Source organism: Meriones unguiculatus, chromosome 4 (assembly GCF_030254825.1).
Source record: "Meriones unguiculatus strain TT.TT164.6M chromosome 4, Bangor_MerUng_6.1, whole genome shotgun sequence".
NCBI lineage: Eukaryota > Metazoa > Chordata > Mammalia > Rodentia > Muridae > Meriones > Meriones unguiculatus.
In genome coordinates this window covers 134,833,046-134,847,879 of record NC_083352.1, presented here as the reverse complement: position 1 = coordinate 134,847,879, position 14,834 = coordinate 134,833,046, and positions in this window count along the sequence as shown.

The following is a 14,834-nucleotide window of genomic DNA, read 5'->3' as shown; positions in this document are numbered from 1 at the left end:
TCTTTAATTCCCCCACTTCCTGGTAGGAACACGGCTCTGAACTACGCCAGACTTGTAGTGCAGCCTTTCCGGTGTACTTTATTAAAAGGTAAGATTATGCTTGAAGCAAAGGTTAGGCAAACATTTGCTTAATGCCTTAGACCTCAAAAGAAGAAGAACATTTTCTCAAGTCGAGTAGCTGAAGAAAATGGCCGTTAGGTTAAGCAAGGTCTTTACTTAAAGGTCAAGCCCAAATATAATAGGAAAGATAAAACAGACTTGAAACTGGGATTTTTTTTTTTTTTTTTTTTTTTTTTTTTTTTTTAAAGAGAAACTGTTTCCAAGTGGCTATTTGCTGCTTTCTTGTAAAGTTGAAGGTCAGGTTCAGTTGAAGTTGAAGGTTGGTGATGCACACTCAACACTCTAGAGAGAGAAGCAAGTTCAAGACATTCACAAATTCAAGGCTTGTTTGGGGATGCACTTGGGGTGCACACTAAGATCTAGTCTCAAGACAAAGCAAAAACAACAAAAAGTTTCATGTCGGTTTTGAAACAGTTGATCTTAAATGCAAACATATATTTGTAATTGATGGAGACATTAAATTACCCCAGGTGCAGGCTCTGGCTTATACTTAAGCTGTTAAAGGTGTCTGTCTCTCTCCTCAGCCCCAGCAAGACTCATGCAAATGCGCTGCTCTTTCGTGGTAGCAGCTTCCTTAGAGCATCTCTGTCTCATGTAGTGTTAGATGGTAAGCATTTTCACTTGGATCCCGTTTCTAGGAGTGTAAATGGAAAAGGACATTAGAGCTTTGATTCCTGATACTCTTCTGGATTTGCTGCAGAGTATTTGATCCCATTGTGAACTCCATGATTGTGAATTGGAAAAACCTGTTTGTTTCTTGTTTGGTTTGGCTCAGCCCTAACTCACACCTTTAACCCAAGAGGTTTCTGTTTACTGAAAACAAGTACTGTGTGGCCTAGCCCTTATATACACCATTAATCCAAGAGCTTTCTCTAAATAGGACTAAATAAAGTTAACCTCAGGTCAAGATGTGGAGCAAGTACCAGACTGACAGAAAGTGAACATGGGACAAAAACCGTAGAGAGTAAGAGGAAGTTCGGAGGAAAGATAGAGACAAACAGGAAGTAGAAAGGAGGGACATTGAGTTGAAGAGTATTTAAAACAGCATGGAGAAGGAGAAAGGGCTTTTTCTTTCTGGGATTAGCAGGCATCCATAAGCACACAGGAGAGAGAGATACAGAGAGAGAGAGAGAGACTAGGCCTACCTTGACCCATTGGAACCTCAAAAAGGAAGAGCTTTTTCCTTCTGGGACATTGACTAAATAGGAAGGTAGCTGGGTGCTTTCTCTGCCTCTCGGAGCTGGCAGATTTTTACCTCAGCATCTGGTTTCTGAGTCTTCATTGGTGAAAAGCAAACAATTGGGATTTTGTTATTAAAAGCAGCAGGATCTAGAAAGTTCACTTTCGAGCTGCACATTGTGCAGTGCCTTTCTGCCAAGGGAAGTATCACAGAGCTCGGTGAGGGGGGGACAATACTCAGATTTGAGAAGCCTTTCAGTATTCCCAAAGTCCCACAGCTAGGAAGGCACCCATACTTTGAGCTGGTTCTAGATGATAACCACCAGTTCTGCAACCAAATAAATGGAGGGATGGTTGTGCTGTTTGGTGATCTGAAGCCCTTGGCTTTGCCCTCCAAGAGCCATCACTGTTTCTCATTCCCACTTGATTTAATACAACTGTGTCAGGGACCTGTTTGAACTTGTTAAGAAAAGGACAGGTAGATTTGATGGATGGTTTTCTTTTTTGAGATTTATGGCAGGTTTTTCTGAGACTTTGGTACTTGCAGCCATGTGAATTTCTAACTGATAAGCTTGCTGTGTAGTTGGATTGGTAATTGTTTCCTATAAGCTCACTGGCGTCCAGCAGGTGGTATTATTTTAGGACATTTTAGAACCATTAGGAAACAGGGAAATGGGTCATTGGTGATGGGCAGACAGGGTTTTAGCATGTCCTTGACTCCAGCTAGTGCTTCCTCTCTGTTTCCTGGTCTGCCAGAATGAACCAGCCGCACTACACCCTCGTCTTACTTCTGCTTCTATTCCTGTAAAGCCAGACTATGTCCAAGGGAACTTATGAAGGAAAATGTTTAATTGGAGGGTTGTTTATAGATTCAGAGGGTTAGTCCATGACCATTGTGGTGAGGAGAGAGAGACTGAGAGACTGGGCCTGGCATGGGCCACTGAAACCTCAAATCTTCCCCACCCCCGCACCCAATGACAGACCTCTTTCAACAAGGCCACACTTCCTAATCTCTCCTGAACAGTGTACCACCAGAGAAACGTTCGACTATATAAGCCTCTGGGGCTATTCTCGTTCAAACCACCACAACTCCCCTGTTCCCATGGAGCCACTTCCGAGACTCCTCTACCATACAGATAGTATGGTGCACATCTATAAGCTAAGTGTTGATGGACAGTGTCACCTTAGAGAATAAGCCTCTGTAAACCACCCCTTCTATGTGTTTCTCTGTCAGGTATTTCGTCACAACGATGAGAAGAAAATAGAGAAGGCAGCTAACGCAGAAAGTCGGCACAACGTGGATCTTAAGGTGTCTGGTACTGGTTCGTGGGAGGAATGTGAGAGAAGTTTAAAGCTTTGGGCTAGAGAATCCCTAGTGTGCTGTAAAAATACTTTAATGGACATTCTGGTGGAGGTTAAGATGGCCAGAATGCTTGTAGAAATGAGGACAGTAAAGACTGTTTCAAAGGAGAACAAGTATTACTATGGGGTCTGGGTTAGAGGCGACTGATGTTAAGTGGATCCCTCTGCATTCTGCCCATGTCCTGAAGTTTGGGATGGGGAATAGCTCAAAATAATGCACTCATTTGCTTGCCAGAGGAAATTGTGAGACATCATAGCATTCAGGCTACGACATGCTTACTGCTTCTTCTCTCAGCCATATTCACAGCGGAAGAGAACAGAAAGTGGGTCAGAAAGATGTGGAGACTATGAAGCTTGGCAAGGAAGGAAAAGTAGGCAAATTGAAAGCTAGGAACAAAGTGGCCGCAGACCATGCAATGTTGACTATTCAATTAGTGAAATTAAAGAAATTAAATTGTCCTTGCAGTCTGTGCTGGGACAAGGAGAAAGGTACCTTGTGGGCAGGACCCCCATTCCCTGAAGAGTGTTTTGAAATCAGTGAGAAAGGAAAGTGCTTGGACAGGTAGTCCAAACACAGGTGTTCACCATTTAGAAACAACTCTGAGGCTGTGTTTTCCCAGGTTTAGATGCCCAACTAATACAGAGAGTTCAGGAGGTGTGATGAAGGGGGCAGCTTGTATTCACAGTGACAGCAGGACGCAAACGTGAAGGTATCATGGAAGCTTGCACCAAGGTTAGGCCATGCACTCTATAGCAGAGTCAGATTCTCTGCATGGATGGAGTCCATGAGCAAAGCTGGAAGATGAAATCTAAGATGTGGAAGGCATCCAGGATTTTGGAGCTGCCAGGCATTGGGATGCCTGCTGAGGAGAAAAAGCCATAGCCATTGAGTAGATGCAGTCCAAAAAAAGCCAGGAGAGCTAGAAGGCAGAGCTACTCAACCGTGTTTGAGTACAGATGACATCATTGTCGCACATGAAGTTGCAGTATTTGGTGCTTGCCCTACTGTGTCTGCTCCCGTCTAGATCTCATTGGTATGCTTCCATCCTTTGGCTCTAACCTTAAACTCATTTATATTGTTTTTACATCTTTCTATTCCAATTTAGCACTCTCTTACTACGATTATGTCTCAGAGAAGTGAGCTACAGCTGTGCCACAGCACTGATTCTGTACCATCTTGAATTTTCTCCCATAAACAACTTACACTATTACTTTTGAATTCATCCCAGTTAAATATCAAGACTTGAACAGAATGGATGAAGATCCTTTTGCTGGGATATACCCTGAGCAGATTATTTTTTTTTAATATTTTTTTATTTTTAAATAATTTTAATTGCTGAGTAGTATTCCATTTTGTAAAAGTACCACACTTTCTGTATCCATTCTTCCATTGATGGACATCTGGGTTGTTTTCAGGTTCTGGCTATTACGAATAAAGCTGCTACAAACAATGGTTGAGCAAATGTCCTTGTTGTGTACTTGAACATCTTTTGGATATATGCCTAGGAGTGGTATAGCTGGATCTTGAGGTAGCACTATTCCTACATGAGCAGATTCTAACCCAATTCCTGGCAGGATCTCTTTTTTTTCCTCTGAGACCCCAGAAGACCACGTGGCATGGTTGTTCTGGGCTTTTAGATATTTAAAGTTTGGAACTTTCTTTCTGATTTTACAGACATTCACAGCTGAGAATTTTACTTGAGTTTCAGAAGACATTTTGACTTTTGGACAGTGTTGAAAAATGCTAAGAATATGAGGACCCCTGAAGTCAGAATGTGTAAAACAAATGCATTTTACATTATAAGATGTAAACTCGAAGTAGAATGTTTTGGTTTATAAGTGAAACTTTACCCATAGATTTGTGATGAGATACTTGTTATTTTTTTCTTTATTAATTACACTTTATTCACTTTGTATCCCCCCTGTGGTTCCTTCCCTCCTCCCATCTCAATCCCTCCCTTCCTCTCCCCTCTGTTCGAATGTCCCTCCCCAAGTCCACTGATAGGGGAGGTATTCTTTTCCTTCCTTCTGCTCCTAGTCAATTAGGTCTCATCAGGAGTGGCTGCATTGTATTCTTCTGTGTCCTGGTAAGGCTGCTCCCCCATCAGGGGGAGGTAATTAAAGAGAAGGCCAATCAGTTCATGTCAGGGATAGTCCCTGTTCCTATTACTATGGAACCCACTTGGACACTGAACTGCCATGGGCTATATCTGTGTAGGGGTTCTAGGTTATCTTCATGCATGGTCCTTGGATGGAGTATCAGTCTGAAGAAAGACCCCTGTGCTCAGAATTTTTGGTTCTGTTGCTCTCCTTGTGGAGTTCCTGTCCTCTCCAGATCTTACTGTTTCCCACTTCTTTCCTAAGATTCCCTGCACTCTGCCCAAAGGTTGGCCATAAGTCTCAGCCTCTGCTTTGATAATCTGCAGGGCAGAACCTTTCAGATGTCCTCTGTGTCAGGCTCTTAACTTGTTTCCTCTTTTCTCCTTCTTCTGATGTCCATCCTCTTTGCCTTTCTGGATAGGAGTTGAGCATTTTAGCCAGTCCTCCCTCTTGATTAGCTTCTTTAGGTGTACAGGTTTTAGTGGGTTTATTCTCTATTGTATGTCTATGTGAGTGAGCATACACCGTGTGTGTCTCTCTGCTGCTGGGACGCTTGTTATTAACAAGCAAGGGCAGCCTTCTTTTGGAAGTTGCAAAGCTTCCAGGAGGCAGGACATCGCTGAGACACCTGGATCCCTGGAGGGTTGCCTCCACAGTTACAGCTGCATTTGCCGTCAACATGAGCTTTATTGTATCATGATCCAGTAAAATGTGAACAAATAGTGCTTCCTTCCCCCTTCCCTCCCCCAGACTACATCTTCTCCAAGTGTGAACTGAAGTAAAAGCTCTCTTCCTTTAAGTTGTTCTGTCAGTACTTTGTCACACCCATAAGAAAAGTAACCAGTGGGTTTGCTGTTGGTAGGTCTGGGCCATATAGGTGATTCAAGCTCAGTCAGCATATATAATAACTCCTGGGACAGGTGTCAAGGATACTGGACAGACCACCGTCATTAAAGGAAAAATGTCTTAATGAGTAGACTCTTGTAAAAATTAATTGCTCCAAAGTAATCAGAGAAGGATAATGTAGACCTCTTTAGTTTGAAACATGGCAGGGCAGGGAAGAGATCCATAAAGTTTACTAACTGGATGGTAAGGGTTATTAGAGAGAAAACTTTGGAAACTGCTGAGTGGTGAAATCTCTGGTGCAAGCTAATAACTTGCTGAAACCCAAGAGAAAGGCATTTTGTCTTAGCCTGACCATTAAGCACAAAGCCCAACCTTTCAGCACATAATTTATAGCTCTCAGAGCTCTGAAGACTTCATTAAAATGTACTAAATTAAGCCTGACACCTCCTAAGGAGTCCCAAAGCCTGCCTGCCTGCCTGGGGCATGGAGAGATAAGCGGTCTTTTTCAAGGTCAGACTTTTGGCAGCGGGAAGCTTATAGACTCAAGTAGGTTAAATGAGAAGCATAGTCAGTGATAACGGGACAGGAGGAAGAGAAGGAAAGTGGGAAGGATGGAGAAGAGAGAAAGAGAACATCTAAGTCTCATGCCCATGCTGCCTATGACACGCTGCATTAGCCAAGCATAGTTCCTTCAAACTACAGTCTTTAAAACAAAACACAACGCCATCTCTTTTCAAGTGTGTATTTATTCATTTTATGTATATGAGTGTTTTGTCTTGATGCATACCAGAAGAGGGAATCAGATCTCATTATAGGTGGTTGTGAGCCACCATGTGGTTGCTGGGGATTGAACCCAGGACCTCTGGAAGAGCAGCCAGTGCTTTTAACCATTGAGACACTTTTTTCAGCACCCTCCCCCTTTTTTTCTTTCTTTCTTTTGAAACATATTCTCATGTAGAACAGGCTGGTCTTGAATTCTTCATGTACTTGAGGGTGATCTTGAAGTTCTGATTTTCCTGCCTCTCCTTACCCAGTTCTGGGATTATAGTGTCTGCCATTTCACCCAGTTTTGTGTGATGCCTACAGTGGACATGATGCTCCTGGATTTCTAAGGATAAAGCAAAGAGGACAACAGGCTGTTCTCCAGATCTTTTGGGAACAATGACCTTGGAGATCCTTTTCCCAGTCACATAAGAAATTTTCTTGGCTTCTGGACTCCTAAAGTCCCAGTTGACTGCCTGCTTTGAGCACCATCATTAATTCCTTCAGCAGCAGCTATATGAGCAAGGGAAGCTACAGAAGAGTCAACTTCCAGTCTCTTACTAGTCTGTGGATGCTTCATGAGATAAAGCTCATCAGTTTCTGCAGGGATTGCCAATTTGCAAGTCCATCGGCAACATGTCACTTTAAAGTACTAAGTTTGAGTGGTTTTTCTTATGCAGAAATAACTCTTCTTCGTCCCTCTTCTTCTTCCCTCCCTTTCGAGAACAGCACTTAACAAGAGCCTGTCAGCTTTCAGTCATAAAAGGGAAAGTGCCGGAAGAGACACATTGTCTATCAAATGCATCACTTGTCCAAGTGACAAGGTGAAGGCAAAGCAGTGGCTTAATAAGCCTCCAGCTGGCATGAAGCCTTTCCCTGTAGACACAATTGACAGAAATATTGAGTACAGTCCTGGCCCTAATTTTTAAATGGTGCTGAGTTAAAGTCCCTGTTGCCAATGCCTTGATAAAAAAAAAAAAAAATTAAAGGTAAAGATTAAGGAGTATTTGACAGAGACCACCCACAGACAGATTCCATGTCTGTTTTTCTCTGTCGGCCAGGGGCAGCAAGTTTCTGTATCTTAGCAGTGCACTGACCACTCCAAATAAAGATGTTACAGAAGTTTGTGATGTTCAGTGCCTCTCGCTGCAGTCCTCCAGGCTCCAGACAGCCAAGGATGCTTGAGTGTCCATGCATCAATGTGTAGTCTTGACATTCAGTCCTCTGCAAGGCTGCAGGAAACTAGCTGCGGCCATCACAATCTAGACAAGCAGAGGCAACTGCCCCGGGGCTTGGTCAGTGTCAGAGAGCAGCAGTATAATGGATTCATGTCTCAATTGTTCCTCCCTTGGATGAAGTAACAGTGAGTTTTGTTCCATCAGGTCCCTCAGAGAGTCCCTATGGGATCTAAGCTCAACACAGTGCAGCAAGCAGCCCAGTAACCTTCTTTCCTTGCTGTCCCATTTCCGTATTCTGTCCCACTTTCCAGACAAAGTACTTCTGCTAAGGTCCCTATCTCAAGGTCTGCCACTAACACATTTCCCAGCTTCCTTTGCAATGAAGTGCTACTACAAACCTCTATTCTGTGTGCCCTGGAGATACTCTGTGAATTGTGATTTCCTTTTGTTTTCCATTACTCAACAGGCCAGAGCACTAGAAGAGCAGTTAAGACTGTAAACTTCCAAATTCTAGGTCTAGAGCCTATGACTGAGTGTGGTTCCCTACTTTACTACATATAGGACAATTATTTAACTTTTACATGGAGCAGTTTTCTTATTAGCAAGGAAGATATGATGGTTATGGTGGTAATAATGGTAGAAGTGACGTGGATCTTGAGTGAGGAGGTACATGTAAATGGTTAGAGAAATGCATCATCAATGACATTAAACCAGAAGTATACTGTTTTGTGTATTTTAATAAATGTTAAGCATTATGACTACCTATTTAGCTTGGTGACAAATAAAGAACAGTTGGAACTCACTCTTTGCCCTAGACACAGTTAAGCATAAATGATTTGAAGACAAAGTCAGGGATTCTGCCTGGAATTCAATCAGAATGTCTTCATGGCAGCCACATGAGAAGGACGGCTATGAAGGTTGAGGAGACAACTAGACAGTGTGTGATTGGAGAAGTGACTTCTGATGAGGTTAACCTCGTGAAGTTCATGGTGAAATGGGCACGGTGGAGGCCAGAACTCGGGGAGGAGGAAGACTGGTGTCCCTATGGGTCCTGCAGAGCCAGGCAAGGGATCAGGAGCCTCCTGCTAGGCTCCACTTGCTGCATCAGCTTGCATAGTTGCAACGCCTGTGTAACGTGAGCAGCAGTGCCACCGCTCGAAGGAAAGACGACTTCCTGGTTTCTTGCCTGGCCTCCTGGGTAAGCACGTTGGGGATAGTTTTCCCATCTCCAGGTAGCGTTTCAGATGGCAAGCTCTAGTATGTTAAATGACACACATAGTTTTGTCTGTGTTTGGAGAAATTGAAGAGATCATCTAAAAATTCTGTGCCCAATAACAGACGTTGATGCAAAGAAGAAGAGAAGGAGAAGGAGGATGAGGAGGAGGAAGATGGGGAAGAGAAAAAGCAAGGACCAGATGGCTTACCTAGAGAAATCTTGCAAACATTCAAAGGTAAGATAACACTAGTGTTTCTCAAACACACACACACACACACAGACACACAGACACACAGACACACACACATCAATGAATAATACTTCTAAACTGGTTTCATGAGGTTAGCATTATCCTGATATATCACCAAAATAGAAACTGCAGGCCAATATTCATATCAAAAAGAAACAAAGAGCCTAGGAATTTACCCATGATTATATGGTCGAATAAAAGTGATACTAAGACAATAATGTAAAAAGGTTGTCTCCAACAGGCGAAGAGAGAAACACTAATACATATACTCAAAAACAAGGAAATTAAGCCAATATTTTATTTGTATTTATTTTTATTTTATTTTATTTTTGTTGTGCAAATATTTTATTGTTTGGGACAGGCTGTCACTTTGTAGCTCAGGCTAGCCTAGAGTCTACTATGTAGGCTAAGATGACCTCAAACTCATGTCAATATTCCTGCCTAGACCTAAGGCCTTCTAAGTGTTAGGACTGCAGATGTGACCCACTGCACCCATCTTCATTTGGTTCTTACGGTAAAAAAAATGGTGAGCCTTGATCTGACATTCTTCGTAGTCAAAGCCTCTCCTTGTCTACTGCAGGAAGAAATAAATATCATTTATCCCCAAAAACTTAATTCAGTATCAAATGTTTAATTTCTTAAAACCAATAGCTATTTAATAAAGTTAATAATCTCACTTGGCTTGGGCCTAAAGAGGTTATAGCTCAGAGGTACACACAAAGCATGCTTGAGGTTCTTGGTTCTGCCCCATTACCACAAATAAATCAGTACATGAATAAATAAATGTAGCTTCATACTTGAGTGAAGTCAAAATTTATTGACAGCAATACGAAACAAGCTAAGACTGAAAGATGCAATTTAGCAGGAACATATATTGGTATAGTTTCCTCCTGGAGAGGGTGTGCACTCAGATCATCAGACCTGAGATAAAACAAAGACTAGACTGTCAGCACTTAACTAAGGACTACATTTTACCTGTTAATAGGAAGAAATGCTAAAGGCAAAACAGGATGTTTACAAGTAGTTTTTGATGCTAAGTTCACAGAAGTAAAGAATCTGTAATTACAAAAACTCCAGAGACGGGATATAGCTGTAACAGGACTATTTAAATCTTTTAAATCTTTCTCGCCAGCCATAATTTGCTCTATCCTCTACTATGCTTGTGATACAATTACGTGCTCGCTGCTTCTATATTCCAGAGTCAACAACAGACAACACCACCAATGCAAGATGCTCAGATCCCAACAAGACTTTAGTGTGCATTTGCTCACACCAAACTAGATGCTCTAAGACAGGATTGAGAACACCTGTTGATTTTAGACCCTGCTCTTTTTTTGCTTATGGCATACAGAGTTAAGTTCTTATTTGACATTTTTTGCTTGCAATGCTCTTGCTACCATCTTTTTCTGAGACATTAACTCATGGAAACTGCAAAAAACAATGAAGCTGTACTTCTGAGCCTCCTCTGCAGAGCTCCTACCAGCACAGCAACCCCTTTCCTTGTTCTCTGTTCCTTTGCCCTGAAGGCACTTCTGGATAGCATAGTACATGCTCTTTGGCTGCCTAGACAGTCAGAACATCTATGGCCATTTGGACTTCTCACTCTTCTCTTCCTTCTTTTCTATGGCTAATCCCATTTTCCTACTTTCTGTCCTGGTGAATCTCCAGGCTCGAGGCTGTCATTGGGGGGACAGAGACAATTTCGGCTTTGAAGCTAATTTTTTATAGTAAGCAAAATTCAAAGAGGTATATTAATGAAATGCTGAAACTATAAAACCCCCATATCTATCTAGCTTAGTCTTGACAGTGCTTTTGGATATGACACTAAACATTCAGACAACAAAGTAAAAACTAGACAAGTGGGTTGGCAACCAACTAAACCCTTCTGTTCAGCTAAATGACCAATCAGCGGAATTGAAAGAAATCTAAATACTGTTGAAAATATTTGCAAACCACATCCCTGGTTGGTATACAATACAAAACAGAGTCACATTAGCCACAAAATCTCCAAGTAACAGAATTATAAATATCAGAGGACATTGCTGGGTATTTCATCAAAGAAGACACACAAATAGTCAACAGATGTATGAAATTATCTCACCATCACTAGCCACCAGGCAACTGAAGAATAAAATTTCAATGAGATATCATTTTGCACCTATCAGGATGACCACTATCAAATAGTAGAAGATAATAAGAGCTGACAAGACTGTGGTGTAAAAGTAACTGTTATTTACCTGATGCCGTCTCAGAGGTTTACTGCCTCCATCTGCTAACCTAGACCTAGTCCTGGAAGCTTCTGACCTCCATACAATCTAATCCAGGCCAAGAATGTCTTCAGCCTCTGAGACTTACTGCTGAATAAACTTGCCCCTTCACGTTCTTTCTGAACTCTGGCTGGATGGCTGGTTCTACTCAGCTGTTCTGGCTCAAACTCCTCTCCAAACTGACTCCATTTGACTTCTCTCAGTTTCCGACTGAATTGCTCTGCTTGGCCTCCAACTAATGCTAGCAATCTGTTCTAATCTTCTAGCTACTTCTCATCTGTTTTCACCTGTTTCCAGCTTGTTCTCTCTTCAACCTATCTCTGAAAAACTCTCACAGTAAAAACTGCCTCCTCCCCTCTGTCCCTTCCTTCCTCCATCCCTTCCTCCCTCACTTCTTCCATTCTCCTCCTCCTTCCTTTCTCTGTCTCTGTCTCTGTCTCTGTCTCTGTCTCTGTCTCTCTCTCTCTCTCTCTCTCTCCATACTACTCCCCTAAGTCCTCTTTTTCCTGTTTCTTCTGGTGAGAGTTTGACGTTTCCTATCCTGACTCATTCTGTCAAACTTTCTCTGATTTGTCACTTTGACTGCTCCTCAATTAGACACCACTTTCCAACACAGGTGCTTCCTTCTACAAATTAGCTTTTCCTTCATTGTCTGGGATTAAAGGTGTGTACTAAGGGTGTGTCTGTTTTTCAGTCACAGCAGCCATGTTGCTGGATTAAAATCCCTCTGTACTATGGAACTGGCATAATGTTTGTAGGAATGTAAAATTGGTGCAGCTACTATGGAAAGCAGTAGAAGATGCAAAAGAACTGTAACCAGAATCATGAATAGGTATCTGTACTTCCATGATTATTGCAGGGTTTTTTTTAACTATAGGCATTACTCAGAAAACCTCACTGTCCAATAGTGAGTGAGGGATAAAAACAAGAAGTAGATAGGGAGATAGACATGTTCACTGTCTCTCACACTTTTTAATCTAAATTATAAAATACTATACAACATAATAAAAATATAGTGATAACACTACTTGAAGATTATTTCATAATGCCAAATAAAATGCCCCATTCCTTTAGAAACTGTTTTATTGTAGATTCTCATTTCTTTAATAACTTACTATATTGTAGTTTTAAGAGGAAGTGCTATTTTAAGATAATCCAGGACTTACTTATTTATTTTTGTTTCAAAATATCCAAGACTGAGAAGCCTAATTCACATGTTCATGCAATAAATAAATGATACATTCATTTGATCTTTTAACAGACTTGAAATATGATAAACTGAAAATGAAACAAATGGTTTAATTTTTGTCTTCATAACATTGAAAATATGATTAACTGGATAATGTGAACATTCAACTCCAAAACCCAAATGAGTGTTATAAAGAGTAGAAAAAAAATGTTATAAAGAGTAAAAAAAAAAAAAAAAATACCCTTTTAGAAATTATAGGAAAAAACCTTAAGGACAAAAACTAAATGTGGAATAGAGATTGGGTAGATGAGAGGGTAGAGACTGAGTTATCCCAAAACTAAGAGTGGATGAAGTGGGTTTTGGAGATCCACTAGTTCGCAAGCCAATCACAAAGTATATATTTAAAATGGACCCTGAGCAGAAGTACCATGCAAGGGCAGACAATGCTGCTCCCAGAAGACAGTTATCAAATGGAGCTTCAGCTCGGAGGTAACTTTCTATAGGTTGTCCCTCAGGGAGGGCCTGGGGTGTCCAAGACAACAAAGCAGGCGACCGGCGTTGCTCTATTACAACAGGAAGGGCAGAGCCCACTGGCGAGGACACTTCAGAAACAGGACACGGAGAAGTAAACACTGACCAGGGAGCCGCCTTTCTTCAGGTTGCCTCACACGGTGCCAGGTGGTCCAACAGAGGGTGCTGGGAGACAAAGTCGTCAATGGTGCACCCAGCCCTGGACACTCCAGGCTACAGCAATAACTTGCCTGGCAAGATGTGACCACCAACACAGCAATGAAATGGTAGGTATGGAAGTCACCAGCTGGTTTTTGATCAAAAAATAAAGCTGCCCCACAGAAATGATAGGCACTGGGGACAGGGATGGGATGCCTTCTGTTGTTACTTTGCTAAACGGTCTGTCAAACTGACAATGCAGATAGATAACACCTTGCCCTGACACCTTTAGTTGTGTAGTTTTTCCTAGACAGAGTGATGAAAAAAAATCTCTGATGATTGACAGTGGCAGCATGCAAAGTTACACTTGAATATTTAAGCAATGCCAATATGAGCTCAGAAAGGCCTGCTTTAGATGGCATTATTAATACCATCCTTTCTTATAGAATTGTACTGAAGAAAAAGAGACACCTGTTTTAGAGGATAAAGAAGAGATACATAGAGTTTCAAAATTGATTTTTTAAAAACTGTAAGTATTGAAGTCTCTTTTCAATGCCCTTATTTTAAGGGTGAGGAGAAAATTAGGGCTGACTAAATGAATGTCATCTATCTATCCATCTAATTACAAGAAGGAACTAATAATACTTGCTTATAGGATCAGAGGCTCAATAGTTCCATAATGGTCTCTGAAGGGCAGAGAGATGGGGAAACTGAAATCTCAAGAAGCAAGAATCTTCACAAGGGGACCAATGATGCAGCCCTGGTCTGAGGCCACAATCAAAGCTGAAGAATCCTGAATTAGGTGTCTGTAGCCAACAGCAAAAACAAGCAAACAACTCCTGGCCGAAATGCATTCACTCAAGAAGTGATGTGTGTGTGCAAACAAGCTTCTGTGTATTCCACGGTTTTCTCTGTAAGGGCTCCCAGCCTATTGCTTGCTGCTCCCCACACCCAGGGTGGGTTTGTTCCCACTCAGTGTTTGACTCCCAACACTAACTAACGCTCTCTGGAAACTTCCTCGTGAACACACTCCAGTTGTGTTCACTCTTTTCTAGGAATGTCCCAAGACAGCCATGTGACAACCAAGATTACATAACAGAAAACAGAGGGCTGAGAATGTAAGAAATTCTGTCTCTTTGGAGGAAAAAGGAGTAACAGACAGCTGTAGTGGCAAAAATAGACTTATTAGTATGTCATTAATAGTTCCTGTAGAGTTAGGGTACCAAAGGAAAGGGTGTTGGAATACAAGGCACAATCAACAGCGTGGAAACCTATTTGGTGGGGCTGGAGAGACTCCTCAATGGTTAAGAGCACGGCTGCTTTCCCGAGGACCTGGGTTCAGTGCCCGGAACCCAGCTGCTAGTTGACGGGATTCCAGTTTCTGAGGTCACTGCATGCCCACGGTGCACTGAAATACTCTGAGGCAAAGCACCGAAACAGGTGAAGTAAAAATAAATAATCTTTAAAAAATATGTATGGCCCCAGTCTACAGCAAAAAGAAGGCAAAGTCAATATTGATTTAACCTTCAAGTTCATCTAGAAGAAGCGAGAATCAATAGAAATACCCAGAAAGTATCTTAAGAGAAACAGCAATAAAAGAATATGTTTTTACTAATATAAAAATAAACTGAACAACGATAAACTTTCAAACCAAGCTGCTCTGGCTGAAAATTAACAAGCAGATCAATAACACCAA